This window comes from Crinia signifera, chromosome 4 (genome assembly GCF_055691185.1).
Source record: "Crinia signifera chromosome 4, ASM5569118v1, whole genome shotgun sequence".
Lineage (NCBI taxonomy): Eukaryota > Metazoa > Chordata > Amphibia > Anura > Myobatrachidae > Crinia > Crinia signifera.
The window spans coordinates 267,709,875-267,734,130 of record NC_139220.1 but is presented as its reverse complement, the minus strand read 5'-3'; the positions used below and the strand labels follow the sequence as shown (position 1 = coordinate 267,734,130).

The following is a 24,256-nucleotide window of genomic DNA, read 5'->3' as shown; positions in this document are numbered from 1 at the left end:
AATCGGGGGCATCGCGTCGGGACCTATGTTAATGGTCCCGACCGACGCGATGCCCCCGATATTTAACCTTTCCCGACACGATTTCAATGTTAAAATATTTTTTAACATTGAAGCCTATGGGGAAATCGCGGGCATTGCGTCGGTCGCGTCGGGACCATTGTTAACGGTCCTGACCGACGCGATGCCCCCGATATTTTATCCTAGCCGGCCAAATGGACCTGATTTCAAAGGAAATCGGGTCCATCTTATGGATCGTGTACCTTAACTAAAGGTACACGATCCATAAGATATGTGGCCGTGCTAGGAAACAAGTACCAACTTAAGTATTTAAACATTGTATTGTTGTATTCACATTACAGAGTGAAAGTTTGGAAACGGAGATTCCACCTATTTGGACCTCAGCCTTATTGCTGACTCCACCGCTGGCTCCCAGGATTCACGGACCCCTTCGACCTCGACACCTGCTAGGTCTGAATTGCTTGACAGCTTGGCAGCAACCTCTACATCAACTTCCCGAGCATCCCGCAAAAAAACAGAAAGCAAAGGAATATCACGCAGGAGGAAGAGGCAGACGTGCTTTTTAACAAGATCAAGCAGAAACTGTCCCAACCACCCGATCACTTCAGCAAATTTGGAGAATTTATGGCCTGTGCAATGCGCATCCTGCCAGCTGATCAGAATGATCACATTAAGCGCATCAAATAGACAAAGAAGTCACCAAAGTGACAATATAGGCGCTTATGGGAAGGGTGGTTCAGTCAGCTGCTAACACTAGGGGGGTCAATCCCCAAAAAAACAGAAATCAAAGTGAAAAGAGGGGCGTGTGGAGCGCTCAAGAGAAATAAAGAAAAATAGTATAATAAAAATATTTTTGGTACTTGTGTAATATCTGGGCGCCTGATTTTTTCATTGTATTGCATCGCATCGCATTGCATGCTATATAGTGGCATGCAATTCATGCGATGCAATTTTTCATTGTAAAGACCCGATTTTTAATTTTATAGTCACCCATGGGTGATTTCATACCCCCACTATCCAACTACGCATGGAGTCGATTTTATATAGTGTGGCGAGCCCGAAGCGTGACGAGGGGACGCAGAACCTTTAGCATGGACCATAGACTAGTGGCTGGCCATCCCCTTAGCGTGGACCATGGACTGGTGGCTGGCCATCCCCTTCGCATTCACCATGGACTCGTGGCTGGCCATCCCCTTAGCGTTGACCATGGACTTGTGGCTGTACATCCCCTTAGCGTGGACCATAAACTGGTGGCTGGCCATCCCCGAAGCATAGACCATGGACTGGTGGTTGGCCATGCCCTTAGCGTGCACAATGGACTGGGGGCTGGCTATCCCCTTAGCATGGACCATGGATTGGTGTCTGCCCATCCCCTTAGCATGGACCAAGAACAGGTATATGGCCATCCCCCTAGCATGGACCATGCACTGGTGGCTTTCCATCCCCTTAGCATAGGTCATTCATATCTCAGTCCATCATTACTTGATTTGTCCCTATTTTTTCAATATTGACTATTTTACCCTTAAAATATTAGTTTTTCTTCATTTCAGATGTAATATTTACTGTACCAAGCATTTCTTTATCTTTCAGAAGATATTATTTATTGAGCTGAAGGATAAAATGTTTAAAAAAAAATGTTAGTTTAAAACATGGCACTATGGGAAATATAGTGCCCCAAGATTCACCGAGGCTGTAATGCATGTGACATGCTTTGATGCTCTGGTTCCGCAGCTACTGTACGTGTCTCTAAAAATTATTTTAAAATGCTGGCAGCTATTTATTTAGGCAACCATTGAATAAATTGGCAAGACATAAAATCAAAGGTGGAGATTGGACACAAATTAAATCATTCTTTACAATGACATCATTGCTGTATAGTAGGGTCTTGTCCCCATGGCGATCCATTCCCTCCCCCTCTGCATGTGATTATCAGAACCACTGTTTTTTTTTTTTCTCTCTCTCTCTAAATGTGATGTTCATGCCCACAGGCATGATGGGATACATTCTGAAAGTCAATGCCCCAAAACCAAATTGTAATCTGGGCAGTGACAGACCTTTGGCATCAGCAGTCATTTCTCACACTGCCTGGATCTATTGTCACCAGGCTCCCAGCAAGTCCCTGTTCTTCACGCCCAGAGCATCACAAAACCATCCCTGCCAGTGTTTCTATTGCTCTATACAGTGGGCACTGAGAGGTAGGTGGTCGCTTTAGGTGATATTTACTAGAATACGTTTTGAACATTATTTATACAGAACTGAGTTATATTCAAAATACGAAATGTCTTCTAAGAAACTTTTGTTAGGCCAAATGGTTGGACATGTGTTATTGCATAGGTAGTGCAGTATAAACATATACTATTGGCTACAGTTATCCTATCTGCAGGAGATGGCTGGAAGGTGATATTCATGGGGCGGACAAGCAGGAATATATGTTATGTACTCTGTAATTTCTGATTCATTTTCTATAACAGCAATAGCAAACATACAGTAGGAAGAACAGGAACAGAGATTCTGTAACAAGCTATAGTACATGCTGGAGCTAAGTTTTTTTTTTTTAGACGTTCAGTAACTGCAAGGTGTAACTGTATTGTGTTCTGTTGCTGCTACTGTCTTGTAAATTAAGAACAAGAGTATTGAGCAGTATTAATGTAATATAACTTTGTAATATTTGTTCTGGGGACCCAAAATTTCAAGAGTATTACTCCACTCCAGCTCAGCTTTTTAACTCCTCATTATGTACAGGGGGGGGGGGGGGTACTATTTATACTTAAATATTTGCTATAAATGCTGCCTGATTTGTGCTGTTTTTATCCCTATTTCTCACTCCTTCCTGTACTACGTCTGTCAATCTACAACAGATAAGCTCAAAAATTTGAGAAGTCTTACATACAATGCCTTATAATGTGTGAATGCTGTACAGGGTCCCTACTTGTTAATTTACAGGGCACTGATCCCGTGCTGATATACAGTAGATCACCAGGGGTGACTCTTAGGGTTATTTATTTAAATTTTTTTCAGATTTTAACACTTATGTAATAGAATTGTTTTATTATGCTGCTAATTACATTTTATTGGTATGGTAACTGTTTGCTTGAATGGTTTATTTTACTGTATCTGGTATGGCCTTACCTTGTACCCCTGTATAAGAGATGTTTCCTAAACTCTGTTTACTGTCCCTCACGCTATCCCCTATGGATTCTATTTGCAGGCTATACTTTGGCCTTTATAATGTTCTATTCTTACATATACTGCACACTACTGGTAGAAATGCTGGATAGGATATAATAGGAAAATGAACAAAGAGATTTGAGAGGAAAGTATGGAGGAGAGAGAGAAAGCAATCAGGCTGTGGCTGATAAAGGGATGGGATATATGAATGAAGGCCTGCGAGTACTACAAATCCATAGTGACGCTATCCATTGTACTGTACGTAGCTACAGTATAACATTATGCATTGATCTCCAGTAGCTTTTACTGACAACCCACCAGCAATAAATACAAAAGGGCTGTGCTGAACAATTACTAACTAGCACAGAGGTATTGGTAATAAGCAGAGAGACACATTTAAAAAAAAAAAAAAAACATATGGGGTGAAATTTAACAGGATGAGAGATTCAGAAAGTGAGAGATTTGGTAAGAAATCTCAGTTTTTTTACAGCGGCAATCATTTACCCTGCAAAATCAAACTGGTTTTGCAGTGTAAATGATTGCCGCTGTAAAAAAACTGAGATTTCTTACCAAATCTCTCACTTTCTGAATTCGCAGCCTCCATTCGCAGCCGTGCGGACAACTCGGCGAGCGAGTAAGGGGCATCGTTTAATCCCCACGCAATGCTGCAAAATGTTACCTCTCTACCTGAATGAGATGCCATTTATTGGAAAGATTGTGGGGCCTGCAGAATATACACTTGGGGCTAGAGGAAGCTGTGTTTTTTTTTTAATAAAAAAATGGTCAAGTTAGAAATGGATACAATAAGGAGGGTTTCAGTAGATAATCCAACATTAAGAAAGTATGTTGTCGTTGAGAATCATGGCCTGAGCAACATGGAAAGCTGATGGTTGTTTCACTCACTCCTGCCCTCCTGTGTATCTGTGGGACTTTATCTTCCGAATATCATTCCTAACTATGGGATACAGGCTTACGCTCGCTGTCAACACTATGAAGGTTGACATTTATTAGGTAGACCAATAAAGGTCGACATGGCTAAGTTGACACATGAAATAGGTCGACATGGTTAAAGTCGACAGTGATCGACATGAGTTTTTCACAAAAAAATTCCAAAACAGGGGGTATTTCATACCCTACCATCCACTAGGGCATGGAGAGAGAATATACAGTAGTGTGCAAAGCGTAGAGAGGCATTGTGCTGGAAGCATGGTGAGCACAGCGAGGCATGTGAGGGGACGTGGTACATCGATACAGTGTCCCTGACGACTTACGTCGAAATTTGGGACAAGAAACATGAAAAACCTATACCTCCCAACTGTCCCGTTTTTCACGGGCCCGTCGTGGAAGGGGGGGGTTCAGTTGGGTGTCCGCCCCCCCCCCCCCCCCCAATCTGACAGAATAGACGCTGTGCGCATACGCACAGCATCTATTCAGAGGCGCAGTGGATGAAAATGGGGGCGCGGTCGTCATTTGCGTATGTCACACCCTAATTTACGTATGCTCCACCCCCTTTTTTGGGCGCTGAGTGTCCTTCTTCTCAACATTGAAAAGTTGGGAGGTATGAAAACCCATTTGAACTGTCCATTGTCGACCTAATGATTGTGTGAACCTTCCGACCTTGTCGACCTTAGTGGTCAACGGGGTGTAGACCTAAGCCCTGTCGACCTAATGTATGTTGAACCTTCATAGTGTCGACCCTATGACCCATGCCCATGAAACATATTACATCTTTCTATCCCCACTAAGCATTTTAATCCAGTATCCGATGCATTAGGAATGTGATTCCATGAAAATACATATACACAAAGACCTCTATTGTTTACTGCACATGCTGAGACTTGCAGTCCCACAATCGCTGCAGAGATGCAGGCTGTCGGCGTTTTATTAGCAGTGCAAGAAATGCAGTGAGCTCTGGTCATTTCACACCCAAATGCTGTATCTGGGTCTCTTACCTGAAGGTCATCCATTAGTTGTTTCCAGCAGGAATACATCAAGTAATGATTTATGCTTGTTTTCCACCTGGATTGGAGTGTTCTAGGCTGCTGCTGCTACAGCACTACAGTACTACAGCACTACAGTACTACAGTACTTCCATACAAATAAAGTTAGTTTTCTTTCAATAGCAAAATAATTTCACTGCACTTTTGCACATGGAAGCCTGTGTTGCCCATCTCAGATGGCGCCCTCTAAAGTCACCCTGAGGGACATTGATTGTGGTGTCACAACACGTCGCCCTTATATCCAGCAGCCATGTGTGAAGGTCAATATACATTTCCCAAAAACTAATTACCAGTCATGTTAAAAATAAATAAGCAATGTACCAGGGTGGAATCTGCATTGATTTCTGCGATGTTACGTTCATGTATTTAGATGTCTGCACTTCCTGTGCTCCTGAGTACAGTAGAATAAATCTATAAAGACTTGTGTTAACCCAGTTACAGTATATTTGTGTTAGGAAGCTTGTCTGTGACAGATGCAAGTCATTATTCAAGTCAGAGATACTGCTCAGCAGACTGAGGAGGTGACTGGGTTTTGGAGGTTAAAGTGAGATTAATCTTGGCACACACAGGGCACATTAACTGCCACTCGTAGACGTGTTGCATGGTGCATACTTGGCAGGCACAAGGTTCAGGATTACCCCTTTTGCTGCTGAATGTTTTCTCACCTTTGTACTGAATACGTTTTTCCACTTCTTGTCACATTCAATCACACTGTTTTTACTCAGTACCTACACTTACTATACCTTTTTTGTTTTCAAAAAAATAAAAATTTTCAGTAAATACCATTAATAGTCTTGCAACTTCTTGCTGTAACTGATTTATGCATTTATACAGGCACTCGCCAGCAGTATACTTAAACTATGACCCACCCAGTTACTTAACCAATGATGTTGGTTTTTGATTGATAGCAGGTACAGATGTACTCACTGTTACATGTACACTGGTGCATACTTGCCTACTTTTGAAAAATAGTTTCAGGGAGATTATAGTTGGTAATAGAATTTTGCAAGGTGCCCCATTAAGGGGGTGTGTCATGCTCCACCCAAAGGGGCATGTCTAGATCCATATATGGAGAGATTGTGAAAAGAGATTGTGAGCGTGGCACCTAGAAGTGTGTGTGTGTGTACTGCTACATCTGAGAGAATCTTTTAAAATGACTTATATCCAAATGTAGATGAGCCCCAAAGCAGTTAGTAAGAGCTACTATACTTGGTAAAGTGCTGGGAAATGATGCTGACAATTCAGTGTAAATGTATTTGTCTCTCATTCCTTTTCCCCCCAAAAAATGTAACAGTGTAATGTGGGCCAGGTGACATGAGGGAGATTGCTAGACTAATGAGGGAGAGAGGGAGATTGCTGTTATTTCAGGGAGTCTCCTGCGTAGGGGTGCCGGTCAGGATCCCGACAGGCATTTACCCGACGTTGGGATCCCGACTGTCAAAACACTGACAGCCGGGTTCCCTATGACCACCGGCTATTGTCCCTCCTGGGGGTCCACGACCCCCATAGAGGGAGAATAGAATAGGTGGCTCGCGCAGCGAGCCACCGTGCCCACAGCGTGGCGAGCACAGCAAGCCCGCAAGGGGTTTAGTTGGGCTCAGTCGGGATCCCGACGCCGGGCTAATGACTGTCGGGATCCCGACTGTCGGACCCCTGTACCACACCCGAATTCAGGAGGGTAGGCAACTATGCACTGGTGATGAAGCAGAGTTTTACACAACTTACCAGGTGTTGAGTGTATGCTGCAACCAGGTTGCAGTGCAGTAATTCTGGAACAGGTTTATATCCGGTATTAAGAAGGTCTCTCATAGTAGCTAAGCATGTGACTTCTGCTTCCCACTATGTCACTGTACAAAAATCTCTACACAGTAATAGACAAAGTGGCCCTTAAAAATAATTAGTAGAGAACTCGACAGCCAGCTTGGGATAGGGCATGATGCCTCCCTGGTGAACTGGAAGACTGGAGCCTGTACAGTAGTGTACTCCTCTTTCAGTTTCAACATACACACACTGTAGCAACTTGTAAAAAAAAATGTGGAGACCTGCAAAACATGCACTGTTGGGGGTACTTGAGGGCCAGGGTTGGGAACCACTGATCTAGGAAGACACATTACTAAAAGTTAATTTACTGACAGCATGGGCCATAAAATAGTCTCTCACCTCACTGGCTAGACTAGAGACTGCTGTCACAATCAAGATTCTTGGTGCCTCTCAAACTTGTGGTCTTTAAATCTTTAAAAGCCCTTTACCTACTATTCACACCAATCTGGCTTTGGTTTCTGGATGTCCCAAGGCTAATCGAATGCAAAATGTGCAAATTCCTAATTATATCTATATATATATATATGTGGTTTGCCAATATTTGACCTGGCAGAAGGCCTTTTCTTGTGGTTGAACCTTTATGTCGATAGTCTCTGACCATCTCCTGTCATGTCCAGTGATAGAAACATAGACACATAGAATTTGACGGCAGATAAGAACCACTTGGCCCATCTAGTCTGCCCCTTTTTTTAAACATGTTACCTCAAACCATATTTGATCCTTATTTTTTTGTAAGGATATCAATATGCCTATCCCAAGCATGTTTAAATTGCTCTACTGTATTTAACTCTACCACCTCTGGTGGGAGGCTATTTCACTTATCCACTACCCTTTCTGTGAAGTAATTTTCCCTCAAATTTCCTGTTGCTCCTCTTCCAGTGAAGAATGTCTCCCATCTGTACCTTGTAAAGCCCTTGATATATTTGAAGGTTTCTATCATGTCCCCCCTTTCCCTTCTCTGCTCTAAACTATACATATTAGGATTGTTAAGTCTTTCCTGGTCCATTTTGTGATGTAGGCCATGCACCATTTTAGTTGCCCTTCTTTGTACAGTCTCTAATGTATTTATATCCTTCTGGAGATATGGCCTCCAGAACTGAACACAGTACTCTAGATGAGGTCATACCAATGACCTATACAGTGACATTATTACATTTTTTTTTCTACTGCTGATACCTCTCCCTATGCAACCAAGCATCTGACTTGCCTTCTTAATTTCTTTGTTACATTGCCCACCTACCTTTAAGTCCCCTGAAATAGTGACACCTAGATCCCTAGCACGGATGGTGTAATGGTTAGCATTACTGCCTCGCAGCGCTGAGGTCATGGGCTCAATTCCCAACATGGCTCAAGCTGTCCGGAGTTTGTATATTCTCCCTGTGTTTGCGGGAGTTTACTCCGGGTACTCTGGTTTCCTCACACAATCCAAAAATATACTGGTAGGCTAATTGGCTTCCAACAAAAATTAACCCACGAATGTCTATGTGTTCGTGTACATGTGGTAGGGACTATAGATTGTAAGCTCCACTGGGGCAGGGACTAATGTGAATGAGCAACTATACTCTGTAAAGTGCTGTGGAATATGTGTGCACTATATAAGAAACTGGTAATAAATAAATACATAAAATCCCTCTCTTCCTCAGTAGTTTCCATTATAGTGCCATTTATACTATGTTTAGTCTTTGGGTATTTGAGACCCAAGTGCATGATTAAGCATTTTTGGCATTAAACGGTAGTTGCCACGCTCTTGACCATTCCTCAAATCTACTTAGATCATCAATCATTTGTTTTACCCCTCCTGGTGTGTCTACCCTCTTGCATACCTTTGTGTCATCTGCAAAAAAGGCACATTTTATCCTCAATTCCATTTGTAATATCACCAATAAATATATTAAAAAGCACTGGCCCAAGTACAGATCCCTGGTAACCTTTCTCTCCTTTGACTGTATTCCGTTTACTACAACGCTCTGTTTTCTGTCCTGCAACCAAGATTTTATATATTCAACCATCTTAGAATCCAGTCCCAAGCTTTCAAGTTTATTTAACAGTCTGCGAAGTGGGACAGTGTCAAAAGCCTTAATAAAGTCTAGATCTACATCTACAGCCCCACCCAGTCAAAAAAGTCAATAAGATTTGTTTGACATAATCTTCCCCCAGTAAACCTATGCTGTTTCGGATCCTGTAAGTTGCTGGTTTTTATATATTCTACAACTCTTTGTTTTAAGGGAGTTTACATCAGTTTCCCTACTACTGATGTAAGGCTCACTGGTCGATAGTTGCTTACCTCTTCATTGCTTCCACTTTTGTGCAGTGGGACTACATTTGCTGTTTTCCAGTCCTCTGCGATTACTTGTTTCTCCCTCATTTTTCTGACTATACTTGCAACTTAACCATGGCCCCTTCCCCTCTCTTTCAGCAGTTACATACATTTAAATTTCCAGTGTTTTTTCTTTATACCCTGCTCCTAGATGCTGCCTTCCCTATGCCCTATTCTTGGTTCCCGCCCTCCCTGTGCCACATTCCTGGTTCCTGTTCTCCCTGTACTTGATTCTTGGTTCCTATGCTCTGTTCCTGATTCCTGATATTCTAGTGTCATCTCCCTGCTCCAGTTCCTGAGCTCCCATCCAGCTTTGACCCAGTCTTTTATTTGTATCTATTTGCTTCACAGCGAATCTCCAAGTAACACCTACAGCGCCTACCAACCCCAGACTTAGGAACCCAGACAAAGTCATGCGACCTGCATGTTGTTTGCAGTGAAACTTGAACCCCCCTTGCAGGGATTCCTGGTGAACACTTACTATCATGTTAATCTCAGTGCATCTGTTCTGGGTCTCTATCAATCATAAGCAGGGCCGCTGAAAGGGGGGATTGGGTACTAATTACCTGGGCCCCGGCTTGCTGGAGGGGGCCGGTGGGGGCCCTGGTCAGATCCGCCTATGCTCCCTCCCTTCCCCCACCATTTTCCCGGGCAGCAGCACACACTGACAACATGTGCTGTGCTGACGGCAGGCTCAGCATGAGCATCTCACTGACAGTGTGAGAGCCCATGCTGAGCCTGCTGTCAGCACAGCACATGATGTAGGTGTGCTGCTGCTGCTTCTGCTAAGGGGGGGGGTACAATAGCACTCCCTCGTCCCCCCTTGACTTTAGAGTGTTTTATCACCATGTTGGTTAGCATCTTATTTCCATCAGTGTATTGAAACTCCTTTGCTTTCATGGCAATAGCCAACCATGATGCACTTTACTGATTTTAAAACCAACTTGAGTCTTCTTTCGTTTGGTAACTTTCAGGTGATTTACACTGGGGTTTCTTTGTGGTCATGTTCCAGTAGGTATAATGGGGCAGATGTGTTAAGCTTAGTGAAGTGATAAAGTGAAAGGTGAGTATGGAGCAGCCAATCAGCTCCTAACTGTAATTTTTCAAACCAAGCATGTAACTTCACAATTAGGAGTGGGTTGGCTGGTGTGTTATCACCTTCCACTTTATCACTTCACCAAGCTTAATACATCTGCCCCAATGTCCCTTAGGGCAAGCATGGTAAAATAGTTTTGAGATACAGTAAACTGCTGTGCACATGGCTTTCGTTCCAGAACACTTCTCCTGACCTTTATCCTTCATCATACATATCTGCTAGTGTACAGTTTCCTCATTCACTAACACCTTTTTGCCGAGGAGTATAGGCAATGGTTAATTAGTGCTCTGTTCCTGGGGTTCTCAAACTCAGTCCTCAGGACCCCACACAGTTCACTTTTCCAGGTCACCTGACAGGTGCACAGGTGCACTTATTACTCACTGACACATTTTAAAAGATCCACAGGTGGAGCTAATTATTTTACTTGTGATTCTGAGAGACCTGGAAAACGTGCACTGCACCGAGTTTGAGAACCTGTGCTCTATTCCATATTTTCTAATAGAATTGTTCCACTTCTCTGTTTAGATATTCTCTTCCATTATCAAATATCAGCATCCTGGATCTGTGATGGTTTGATTCTCTACAAGTCTCTTATAGTCTGCAATCTTCTTTATTACTTCAGATTTCCCTCTGATTATGTATACGTGGGCCATTCTTGTGATGTCATCTCTCAACATCTTGAAGTATCTGTATCCACCCACTGACTTTACTTCCATTGGACCACACACATCTGAATGTACTATTTCCAGTGGTCTTGTAGCTCTGTCTGTTGGTTTTGGAAATGGCTTACTTTAGAGGAAACCGTGCATGGATAAAATAATTCCTTTTTTGACACATTATTGAGTACTTTATGTTGAGTAATGAGAATACGGTTTAATGATGGGCATCATGATTCTATGTTATAAACTTCTTTATCCTCTGTATGGAAAATGACTGCTTCCTGTAGTGAGGGTTAATATCGTCTTACAATCATCTTACAATCACAGGTGATCAACAGACATCAAGTAATAAGGAACAGCTTCCTTGGGCTGTGGAAATGCCTCAGCCACTGCGTCCTGCCCCCTGTGCTACATCCACTCCATGGACAACGCTCAAGCCATCATAACTAAATGGCCCTAGTTGACATTAATCCAGCTCAATAGCCTTCTGCTCTGAGCATCTTACAGATGCTCCAAGTAGCAGAACAGCTGCCATGGGACTAGGGGAGAAGACATAGCATCTCTCCCCACACATTGTGGGAGCCGGATCATGGTGTGGACTGCAGCGGAGGGTAAGTACTGCTGGTTCCACCACCAGGGCATCCCACCTATGCAAACCGCATCTCCTTATAGCCCTGGTCTGACTGGCATGTAACTATAGTACCAAATAAAACATGTATCTGTGGTGTGGCTGCTGCTGGGCTCATCTTCCTCTCCCGCCGCTCTACCTCCGCCTCCCCCCTCTGTCTATCTCTTCACTGGCTCCCCATTCCTTTCCGAGTTCTCTTTAAACTCCTCACCACCACCTACAAGGCTCTCTCCTCCTCCACCGCTCCTTACCTCTCTTCACTGATCTCTATTCACACTCCCTCCCGTACTCTTCGCTCCATCGCTGACCGCCGACTGACCTCTCACCTAATCACCTCCTCCCACTCCCGTGTCCAAGACTTCTCTCGCGCTGCCCCTCTGCACTGGAACAACCTCCCACCACCCATCAAGCTTTCTGATTCCCTTACCTCCTTCAAGCGTTCCCTCAAAACCCACTTTTTTCGACTTGCCTATCCCTCCTCCTAACCTCTTTTGATCCTCCTATCCTGCCTCCGTTCCCCTCCGTTCCTACTTATCCTGTTGTTTTTCGTTCGTCCACCCACCTATTTTTAGTATGTTAACTCTTATGAGTAGGGTCCTCCTGCCTCACGTACTCACCCTACCTCTTTACCTCACCTGTCCTCCTGTCCTGTTCTTTCCTTCCTCTACTTCATCTTCAGTCTCCTCGACAATTTTGACACCTACTTCTGAACTGATGCTGATTTTATTTCTACCAGCTATACCCCTATTTATACTGTATTTTTCAACACACCCTGTACGTTACCTTGTCATTTGTTTTTTGTTTGCTATGTACGGCGCTGCGGACACTTTGCGGCGCCTTATAAATAAACGTACTACTACTACTATAGTTCCTATTGCTGTGTAAGTATCCGTTGGAAGGAGTATGGACCCAGAGTAAATAAAAACAAATGTGCATTTTTCCAAGAAAGCATTTCCTACTGTGGACATGTAATCGATAGAGAGGGCCTACACAAGTCGGCTGACAAAATTGAAGAAGTACTGCAAGCACCCCGGCCCCAGTCTGTGTCACAGCTAAGATCTTACTTGGGTCTAGTGAATTATTATCACAAGTTCTTCCCAGACATCTCCACAGTCCTACACCCACTAAATGCCTTACTACAGAAAAATGCTCGTTGGAAGTGGACAGAAGACTGTGAGGAAGCTTTTTTAGAAACAAAAAGATTGATTACATCTGATAAAGTCCTTACTCATTTTGATCCAAAACTGCCCATCAGACTGGCATGCAATGCCTCACCATATGGCATTGGAACAGTGTTGTCACATCAACTAAGAGATGGAAGTGAGAAACCAATTGCATTCGCCTCACGGTCCTTGACCACAGCAGAGAAGAATTATGCTCAAATTGATTGAGAGGCCATAAGTCTAGCATGGGGAGTGCAGAAATGTCATCAATATTTGTACGGACAAAGGTTCACATTAGTAACTGATCATCAACCATTGGTGTCAATTATTAACCCTCAAAAGGGAGTTCCAGTCATGACTGCTGCTCGTCTTCAACGTTGGTCATTATTCCTGGGTGCACACTCAGGCATGAGTTTAAGGGTACAAATCTACATGGCAATGCTGATGGTCTATCACATTCTCCCTTGCCCCAAAGCAATAAAGCCAGTGACCAAGATGACCTGGACATTTATCACAATATGTTGATAGAACAGCTACCTATTACCAATGCCATGATCAATTGGGAAACAAGGAAAGATCCAGTCTTATCTAAAGTAATGGACTTAACTCTTAAAGGTTGGCCTAAACATGGTAATGCTATATAATATGCAATATCTGTCTCCTGGCCTCAATTATTTGATCAATTTGTCGGCGCCACAATTCCCCTCCAACTTCAATCACATACATCAATGGGCCAGATTTTGAAGAAACTATGCCCGGTTGCCATTTGTCTCATCTGTAGTCATGGACAAGCACCTCTTGGCCAATGTTGAAGGATCGTGTAGGTTTCTGGTAAACAGTTTGAAACTGTTTGTTTTGTACCTTTCGTCTCACATCTGGTTTCATCAAGTCCCACTGAGACCGCAAGTTTCGCTGCATATAAAGCACAGCAGATGGGTGACCTTTAGTAGAGTGCTCAGTTCTACGATATATGAAAAGGAAGTTGTCAATGTTATGTTGTAAAGGCAGATGTTCCTATTGTGTGGACTTGATAGCCTTTTTGAATGTTTGTACAAATCTTTCAGCTAAACCGTTAGTGGCTGGATGGTGTGGAGCTGATGTAAAATGGTTAATACCATTATCTCGCATGAACTTTTTGAATTCATTCTACACAAATTGTGGTCCATTGTCACTGCATACTTGCTCTGGTAGACCATTTCTGGCAAAGATAGTTCACAGAACAGCAATTGTTTTCTCAGACATAGTGGATTTCATCTTTATTACCTCTGGCCATTTTAAATCCAGCTTGCAATCTCTTTCTTTTGGTATAAAGGGTCTGATTTAGACCCAGTCGCAGATTTCTGGACATTGCAGATTGTGATTTTTATCCCTCCGTTGGAACTTAAACTATGATTGCTAGGCGATTGCAGTTTAAGTTCCAGCAGGGGGCAGCGATGATGTGATGGTGGTGGTGAAGGACCATTGAGGGGGGATCCCAAGTGTTTTCTGGGAGTGGGCTGAAAAATGCAGGTTTGTACAAGCTGCTCTGGGTGATGCCATGCAGCCACCGCAACCCCGAACATGGCCACCCGGCACCAGACTTTACATCTGGGCAGTGCAGCCAGGGGGCTGCTGGTCATGTGCGAGTGCTTCACTGTGGAGTGAAGTTTCTGCAAATCACAGGGAGGGACCTGGCAAATGGGGTAGCCTTGCCCCGTGCTTGGCGCCCCCTCTGCAGACTACCACCGCCACTTGTAATTTAGCAAAATTTAGCAAAAGTACAAGTGACCCTGAATCAGGCCCACAGACATAAGCAGTTCTCATAAATGTTCTTATATGTTTCACATCTGTTTTTCTCTTTGGCCAGGTTCATGAAACTATTGGAGATTTGTTCTTAAAGTGAACATGGCTTCTGCCCAAGACAGATTCTTTAGGATTGCATCTTTCAGCATCTTCCTTTCTCCACTAGTGTATGGTTTGCTTATTCAATAACACCATTTTTCTAAAGACTATGGCCCTGATTCTGGTTGACTCACAAAGCAGCGTTTTTTTTCACTGCTTTGTGAGCCAACTAACACCGCCCGCACAAACACTGTGAGCCCCTGGAAGGCAGGCAGACGCCCTCGTTCACATTTTACTGGGCGCACCCACATTTTGTGGGTACACCCATACTATGCAAGTCTCCGAGGGCACCCGCAGTGAAGACCTGCACATGTGCATATTCGCTTTTGAGCATGCACAGATCATCAACATCGGTTGCGGATTCACAACTGTGTGACCAGGCCAGAATGGGGGCCTATAAGCAATGGTCAACTGATGCTCTACTGCATATTTCTCAAGAATTTGTCATGGCTATGCTGGTTCATACTATGTATTAGTCACTGACATCCTTTGACCATCCCGTTCTGCAACTTTTAAAGACTGTCATTTCCAAGGCGGCCAAATCTTAAATGCAAGTTCCAATGACTGTGACTTAGTTGTCATCAGTGTGTAGCAGTACTGTGTATTAAGGACATACATCTGGCATCTTGTGCCTGTAGCTATAATTATCCCACTTCTGTTTCTCACACATTGTTTTGGTGAATTGAAGTTTGTTGCTTTTCTGTTCCAGGCCACTGATGTAATAATATTTTTCCCATCTCTGATACACAAAATGCATTTTGGATTGCTGTGACTGATATCCAATACTCAAGTGAGCTTTAATTGTCCCAACTTTGGGTGTCAAAGTTTGATTGCCAATTCCTTTGAATTTGATAGGGTCATGATCACTTTTCTTAGTGAACCATTCCTCATTGAAGCTGAAACATCTAGTTGCACCTGAATTGATGTACCAACAATCCTTTCTGTGGCTATCTGTGACACTCACACTAATCTCTGTCATTACATTTGTGGCTTGGCACAGGATCCACTATTCTCAGTTTACAATGGATTGTTTTGTGACCTATCTTGTGTTAATTATAACACGTGATCTTACATTTTCTGAACCTTTTCCTCAGCATTAGATCCACAGGGTACTAATACTATAAAAAGTTTTGCTCGTACTTTGTCTATTGTAAACTTTGCTTTGTTTGCATCTATTGCTACAACTAAGAAGTCAAATGCTGGTGTTAAATTTTGAAGCATGGCTGTTGCTATTTCTTCATCTATTTGTATGCCAGCAGATCTTAATGAATGAGAGACAGACATCATCTGGGCTATATAATCATTCATACTTCAGCATTCATGTAGCTGTGTGTTACAGTACACTGCACATCTTAAATGTATTCTCCTCATGAGACCTCCATCCTAATTAAATACTTTTTTCAATGCAGTCCACATGTCTCTGGCTGACATTTTTCCATGAATTATGGAGTATAAATCTTGCTTCACATGCAAGCCTATGTTATCCATGGCTCTCTATATTTTTTGGGCTGTCACCAAAATCTACTGTTACTTTCCACTTTTTACAATTAAGTTGCAGTTTTATAGAAAATTTCTATGTAGTGTAATTTTCTTCATCTTTAGCTTTAATCAACACTGTTATAGGTATACCTTGTGTACTGTATATGTGATACCAGTGGCGTAAGTTTGTCCCAGTTGCCCGGAGGCAAGATGAATATTGGTGCCCCCCCACACACACACACACAATGTTATTCAAAATATATAAATATATATAGTCTGTTATGAAATATATATTATATACTGTATGTATATACAGAAGAGAGGGAGAACACAGTCACACATATATTTCAGAACTCAGCCACAGAAGTAATTTTGATGGCTTTCAATTAATGAATTTAAACTGGCAGTGGTGGAGAGGTGCCCCCTTGAGAGCAGGAGCCCAGCGGCAGATGACACCATTGCCTCCCAGAGTTCTGCCTCTGTGTGATACTTACAGGTATAATTCTACAGCTTTTGTACTGTAAAATGTGTTTGCTGGGATAATTTTCTGCTTAAAACTGACTGTGCTTTCTTCTTTCTGTACTGCGCTGCTCTCATGTGGCCATGACAAATAATTGCTCATTTGTACGGACAGCCTTTGTAAAATCTATAAACCTTGTTTTGGTACTGTTCAGTGTTACTGGCGTCTAAGTATATTAAACTACAGGACATGTTCACTTAACTCAATGTTCTGTAGGCACATTAGATATTGTGAAAATAGACTTATTTGCTTGTATGTCGGTTTCCTAAGTAATCGCTTGAGACATGTGTAATGCAAAATAAAACAAAGTCACTACTGTCTGATATAACAATTGACATTTTGCAGTCCCCAATGGAATATGTTACATAGTAGTTTAGGTAGAATAAAGACTTACATCCATCAAGTTCAATCTTTGATTACCGGTTATATCCCTTGATATTTTTATCTAATAAATGATTGTCTAGCCTTAATTTAAATGAGGTTATTGTATCTGCCGACACCACCTCACTTGGAAGAGAGTTCGACAATGTTACAGTCCTAAAAAAGCACTTCCTTTCAATGCTGCTTACAGATCGCAAAATGAAGGTTTGCATCGGGACTTTGAAACGGGTCGACTGAACCTTCATTTTGGGATGTTGACATCCCCACAGCGAGCCAGTAATAATGCCGTTTCGCTGACGTTATCCTGGGGCATGGCGGGGAGTCTGCACATATTCGGGGGTGGGGGAAGAGGCAGTGCTTAGCGCTGCCTCCTCCCTAGTGTGAATGGGAAATGGGTCGGTCATTTAACCCGTTCACACCGCCAAGCAACATGGCAAGGAACCGGTAAGGACTCTGATTTTTACCAGTTCATTTTGCCGTGTTGCTACCAATTTTTGGGACGTGGTAACCCCTTTCACATTGCACTAATTACCGGGTCATAGTTGCAATGTGAAAGGGGTATTACCAGGGGTTAAAGTGAGGGGGAACAGGGTGGAACTGAGTTCCACCACCTCTAATGGGGCCAGATTCTCTAAGCTTCAAAAGGGATAATATGGAGAGTGATAAACAGCCATCCAATCAGCTCCTGCCTGAGATTGTCTGTGACATGGCAGGTAGGAGCTGATTGGCTGGCTGTTTATCACTCTCCATTTTATCACTTTTGAAGCTTAGAGAATCTGGCCCATGTTGAGGTGGAATATTTTAACCTCCAGCCCTGCACAGTAATTCTCACAGAAAAGCATTCTAGTTGGTAGGGGGATGCCAAAAACCCTACCACTGGCCCTGTCTCTGCTTAATGGGGGGAGGGGAGGGGGGATCATTAGGTGGCAAAGAGAAATTAGTTCTCCCACCTCTGCATGACCACTTTAAGCCCTGGGTATTAGTGTACTAAACCTTCTCTTCTCCAGTGTAAGTGCATGCCCTCGTATACTAGTAACTGATTTCAAAGGAAATAGGCTGTCCGACAGATCATTGTAATTGCCCTTAATATATTTGTGCATGTTAAGCATATCACCCCTTAGGCATCTCTTTTCTAGCGTGAACATTCCCAAATTGGCTAGTCTTTCCTCACAGCCTAAGGTCTCCATCCCTTTCATTAGTTTGGTTGTCCTTCTCTGGACTTTTTCCAGGTCTAGGATGTCTTTTTTTGTCATGCAGAGACCAGAATTGCACTCCAAATTCTAGCTGAGGTCTAACAAGTGCCCTGTACAATGACATCCCTGGATTCCATACACCTTTTTATACAGGCTAGTATCTTATTTGCTGTATTTGCTGCTACCTGACACTGAGCAGTGCCCTCCTGTTTATTGCCAATTTGGACTCCTACAGATGGAGCGTCCCTTGTCCTACCCCAGCGCCTGCCACAACGTCCCCTCTGATAAGCGCCGGAAAACAGGGACTCCATTAAACTGGGACGCGGGTGCATCTCACGCACTGGCAGCTGGAGGGCCATTTCCAATTCTGATTTACTTAATTCTACACCATTTAAGTTATACTTAGCACATTGGTTATGTCTCCCGAGATGTATAACCTTACATTTGTCCACATTGAACCACATTTTCCATTTTTTGCTGACTCATCTAGTTTATTTAGATCCCTTTGTAACGTGGAGTAATCCTTAACCATATTAATCAGCCGACACAGTTTTGTGTCATCCGGTAAAGAGGGATAAGTTGCTAAGTATTCCCTCCTCTATATCATTAATGAATCATTTAAAGAGAAGAGGCCCAAGAATCGATCTCAGTGGTACCACACATACTACTGGTATCCAACTGAAAAATTCTCCATTAACCACCACTCTCTGTTCTCTATCCTGGGTGGATGGTAGGGCATAAAATAGAGCATGTCGGCACATGTCGGCTCAAAAAAACAGGGGAAAACCCCATGTCAACCTTTTGACTGTCGACTTAGACACTGTCGACCTAATGCTTGTGTTGACCTAATGACCTGTCGACCTAAACCCATGTCGACCTAGACCCATGTCGACATTGGCCCATGTTGACCTAGAACCATGTTGACCTATCCCCATGTCGACCTAACGGTGTCGAACCAATGACTGCCGACCAACTTGCTGTAGACCCAATAACAGTATCCCCTGGACACACCCAAGGATTCTACAATGATCAGCATAACGTCCAGCTGCTGACTTCCTATATGCCTCTTAGAATAGTGATGCACAAAATGGCAGTTGAATGATTTTAGTTCAATGTATTTATTGTTCCATCACCGTAACATTTAGGGGAGGGGCTAAAATAGACAAGTAAAAAAACAAGGTAGCCCACCACACTTCAATGGGCTGGCAACAGAGACTTACATCCTACATGATGATCCCAATGCAGAGATGACCTCTACATAAATTTGCAAACACATGATAAACCAACAGCCATGGCAAATCGTCTCTGCTCTGGTGGTCCTATGCTACAAGATAATTTCACCTACATTAGGTCATACATTTAGGTATTTTTAAATTGAGCGCTAACTGACCTGGCGGCACCCCAGGATAAGCTCTCCCCTTATCCCCACATCCACTGGTACCATTGGATTCTGTTTCTCAGTTAGAGCTCCAGTTGCTGTTTCCATAGATAGTGCTATGTCCACTGCACATTAGGACGTGAGGTCTACCTCTGTTACTAGCCTCTTCTGTATCCTTTCATTCAAAATTCCACATACTAATCTATCCCTGAGGGCATCATTCAATCTGTGCCAGGGCCGGCAGTACTCGGACAATCTCTTAAGCTGAGCAATGAAAACAGCAATGGATCCCTCTTCGTTTTTGTTCCGGTTAAGAAATTAGTCTCAGCAATCAGTAGTTTAGACAACAAATGATCTTGCATAATTCTTACAATTTCTGCAAATGTTTTGTTTGTAGGGTTTTTTAGTAGCAGTAAAACCCTGTAAAAACCCAAAAATATTTCCTGTGTGGTTGTAAAAAGCATTTGATTACTATCCGCGCTCATCTATACTGTGCCAATGGCCATATGCAACTCCAATGGAGATTGGCGCGATCCCATTGCCATGTGTGTGTCTAATTCGCTCCCACGGCTCATAGAAGCACATTGAGGGGAAATATTGCAGCGTGACGATTCCGAGCTGCAGGTGGGGATTAGGAGCAACAAACAGGAGTGAGGATATACAGTATTGTTGTGTACACACGGTACGATTTCCTTTCCGATGTTGACTATATAGTCAACATCGGATCGGCATCGGATGCAGATCGCAAGGGTTTTAACCCTTGCGATCCTGATGCGCGTTCATGTATCGGAAGCCAGAAAGTCTTGGCTGCCTTGTCTATATAGTGCAGATCTGCACTATATAGTCAAGATAGGATGCAAATCGGATGTGCCTTAAGATCCTATCCACGATCCTATCTGATCTATGAGTGCCACTGCATCTGTACTTTGCTTTTTTACAGTACTATACCTTAAGCAGACGCAGTCCATTGTTTTTATTTATTTTGAGTACCAAGTTTGTCAAAATCCATATCAGTGAATGTTTCTTTCCTATCTGATTATACACTTCTAATAGATGTCAATGCAGTAAATTTTCTGTATTCTGTTAAACTCAATGTACTGTATATATAAGGGGAATGACAGAAGTTGAATTATTGCCATTCCCTTTTTATACAGGAAGTGTTTTTATACAGGAAGTGTTTGTTATACAGGAAGTGCTTTTGCAGCAATTGCTCAGTACAGCATGACTTGCAGCTAGTAAAAGCACAGTTCTGCAGTTCTCCAGAATCCTGTGTTAATTTTCCCACAGACCACTTTATACTCCATATAACACACAGGGAAAAACTATTTTTTAACAGGAGTAGCAGATTCCAACAATTGTAAAGCTATGAGGAGCTACTTCTACATCAATTCATCACTATTAATAAGTAACAAGACCTGTACCCATCCTTACTATATATATATATATATATATATATATATATATATATATATATATATATATATATATATATATATATACATATACACACACACACACATACACAGGCACATTTTAATATAAAGTGTGCATGAATAAAACACTACCACAGTCTTGTTTCCCTCTATATTGCATATTACTGGTACAAGATCAAATCCAACCCCTTGCTTACTGCTCAATGGCTGTGACCTGAGCCAACGGGTTGGGATCATTGGGTCTATTGCATTATGGTAGAAAGTCATTAGGTCGAATCCATTAGGTCGACATGCTAAAAGGTCGACATGATTCTAGGTCGACATGGGAAAAGGTCGACATGATTCTAGGTCGAAAGGTCATTAGTTCGACAGGTCATTAGTTCGACAAGGTCATTAGTTCGACATTGTCTATGTCGACATTCACAAGGTCGACATGGGGTTTTTCACAGTTTTTTTTACCTGAATGTCAACACAGTCGACATGAACACAGTTTAAAGTGCACTGCATCCCCTCGCATCGCTCGCTGCGCTCGCTATGCGTCGGGCACGGTGACTCGCTACGCTCGGCACACTATTTTATTCTCCCACCACGCCCTAGTGGATGGTAGGGCATGAAATACCGCCTGTCGGCACATGTTGGCTCAAAAAACAGTGAAAAACTCCATGTCGACCTTGTGAATGTCGACATAGACAATGTCGAACTAATCACCTTGTCGAACTAATGACCTGTCGAACTAATGACCTTTCGCACTAGAATCATGTCGACCTTTTCCCATGTCGACCTAGAGTTATGTCGACCTTTTAGCATGTCGACCTAATGGATTCGACCTAATGACTTTCTACCATAATGCAGTAGACCAAATGACCGCATCCCATTTATTTTTATTTACAGTTTCTTATATAGAGCAGCATAATCTGTTGCCCTTTACAATTGCAAACAATAGTGCAACTGGGTAGAAACAAACCGACATAGAGGTAGGAGGGCCCTGCTCGCAAGTTTACAATCTATAGATACACCATATATTTTCTGGGCTCCAGGTAAAGTGAAACTTTTGTATGAAATGAGAAATATTTATTTTCTTAATTTGAGCACAAATTAGTTAAATTATGGGGGAAAATAGTTTGTTTGTGATACACAAAGACCCATGTGTCATACTCTATAGTTAGAAGAACCAAAGTAAACCTTTGCAGACCAGGAACTGTCCTTCAGTATATAAAATATTTTTTTTATAGTAATCAGTGATTATATTGTATAGTCTTAATTAGGCCTACGGATTGTTTGTTGGATTAAAAAGAAAAAGACGCAGCAGTTGTCTAACTCACTATGCGGCAGATGTACGAAGCCTTTGAGAGAGATTAAGGGCGTGATTCTGGTAGCAGTGAAAAATCCTTGCTTAGCGAGTCATCTAATGCCGCCCATCGTACGAGTGAATGTGTGTGTGTGTGTGTGTGTGTGTCCCGCCGTGCTCTGAACATCCCTGCCGTTTAAATTTTCTGCATATACATCTATTTGCACGCTAGCATACGGGGGTGAATTCACTTAATGGTCGCCAACCATCAAATTATTTTTTCCCCTTGCTCGCAAATATGTCAGTTTTGGGACCTCAGCTGCCCACCCCTGGCAGACAGCTGACTGCCTGCGTTCACTCGGGGAACCCCCGGTTTTCCTCCAGGAAATATTGGGAGTCCCCAATCAAATGCTCCCTACCGGCATCCATCGTGCCCCCTCTGTGCAAATGGCTCGGTGTCTATGCAAGTCGCTGAAGGCACCCGCTCAGCAGCCATGTGCATATGTGAATATGCGCACGAGCAGAGTGCAGACATCAGCCCCCGGTGCGAATGCGCGGGGAACGAACAGATTAGAAAAGGGCCTAAGTACCAACAAAGCAGCTCCTAATTGTCATTTTGCAGACACTGTGTAATAGCTGATTGGCTGGTACTTTATCCATCATTCTCCAAGGCTTAGTACATATCTCCCTATGTGTGTCTTAATCCAAACAAAGAAAAGTGTATATTCTGTGCATAAAACGGATTTTCACTTATTTGTTCTCACTTATTTGTCACAACCAATCACATTAATACCTGTTTCACAACCACCAATGTTAGATGATTTTGTCATTTGTGCTCCACGGCCTCCACCATTATTTTTACAGCGTTCCCCAGTGATATTTGTACATGATGCCAGGCAGGACACTGAATTTAACTCCTCTGCTGTCTCACCCAAAAATGCCCCACCCCAGGTTCTAATTGGCCCATAGCCCAGTGAGTAATAGAGCAGGAATGATAGTTGCGGTTACTACCAATGGTACCATTGATAATGACCATTGATGGTTACCCCCCCACACACACACACACACACACACACAAACACACCCGATGGCTATCCCTAGGTACAAGTAATAATCATCCAAAGGATTTGTGCATTGATATGTAGAAAATGGGTGTGGATCATTAGGTTGACAGTGTATTCATGAGTGTACCGCGTGCCCTGAGCTTTCTGATAAGTTGATTGGCAGGGACAGAGCTTTCTTACAAGCTCTGTCCCTGCAGGTGATAAATGATACATCCACGCAAATTATTCAATTATCTCCTTTTGCATCCTTTTCTCCAATAGGAATGGTTGTGGCCAGTGTTATCATACCCTCATCACTGTATTTGCTGCTCCTCTTTGGACAAACAAAAGTTACAGTTTAGTTGTCTCTAGCATTCAGTTTAATAAAAAAATAGACAAACATGATGTCACCACTACTCTGTGCATCTATATTGAGGCAGTCAGCCAGAAACCAATCCCAGAATCAGTCAGCACACTTATATAGAACAAGTGCCCTACAGATCCAAATGATCCAAAAGTCTTGTTTGTCCTGTCCTGTGGTGCATACACTTACATACTGCAATGGGTGTCTCTATTGAGGGGTGAAGAGTCCACCACGTGCCCAGCACTCCCTGAGTAGGTGGACTGCCCCCAGCTCTAGTCCCAGCACTGGTAGATGCCATGCAATGTGCACAGCGTCTATTAAGTGATCATCGGCTGCTCTGCAGAGCAGCCAGTGATCACCTGTTCCACCAACTGCCCCCCCCCCCCCAACCTGCATGTGGGGCAGCTTCTTTGCACTCGTCCCCCT

At 42.9% G+C, this 24,256-nt stretch overlaps 1 protein-coding gene across 1 annotated transcript in view; it reads left to right on the top strand.

The window, feature by feature from the left end:
* Nucleotides 1-2,138: 2,138 nt before the first annotated feature.
* Nucleotides 2,139-24,256, top strand: part of SLC4A5 (solute carrier family 4 member 5) — a 94,507-nt gene continuing 72,389 nt past the window's right edge. The window contains 1 exon segment of the mRNA XM_083184511.1: nt 2,139-2,213. The gene's annotated coding sequence lies outside the window, so the exon portion shown is untranslated.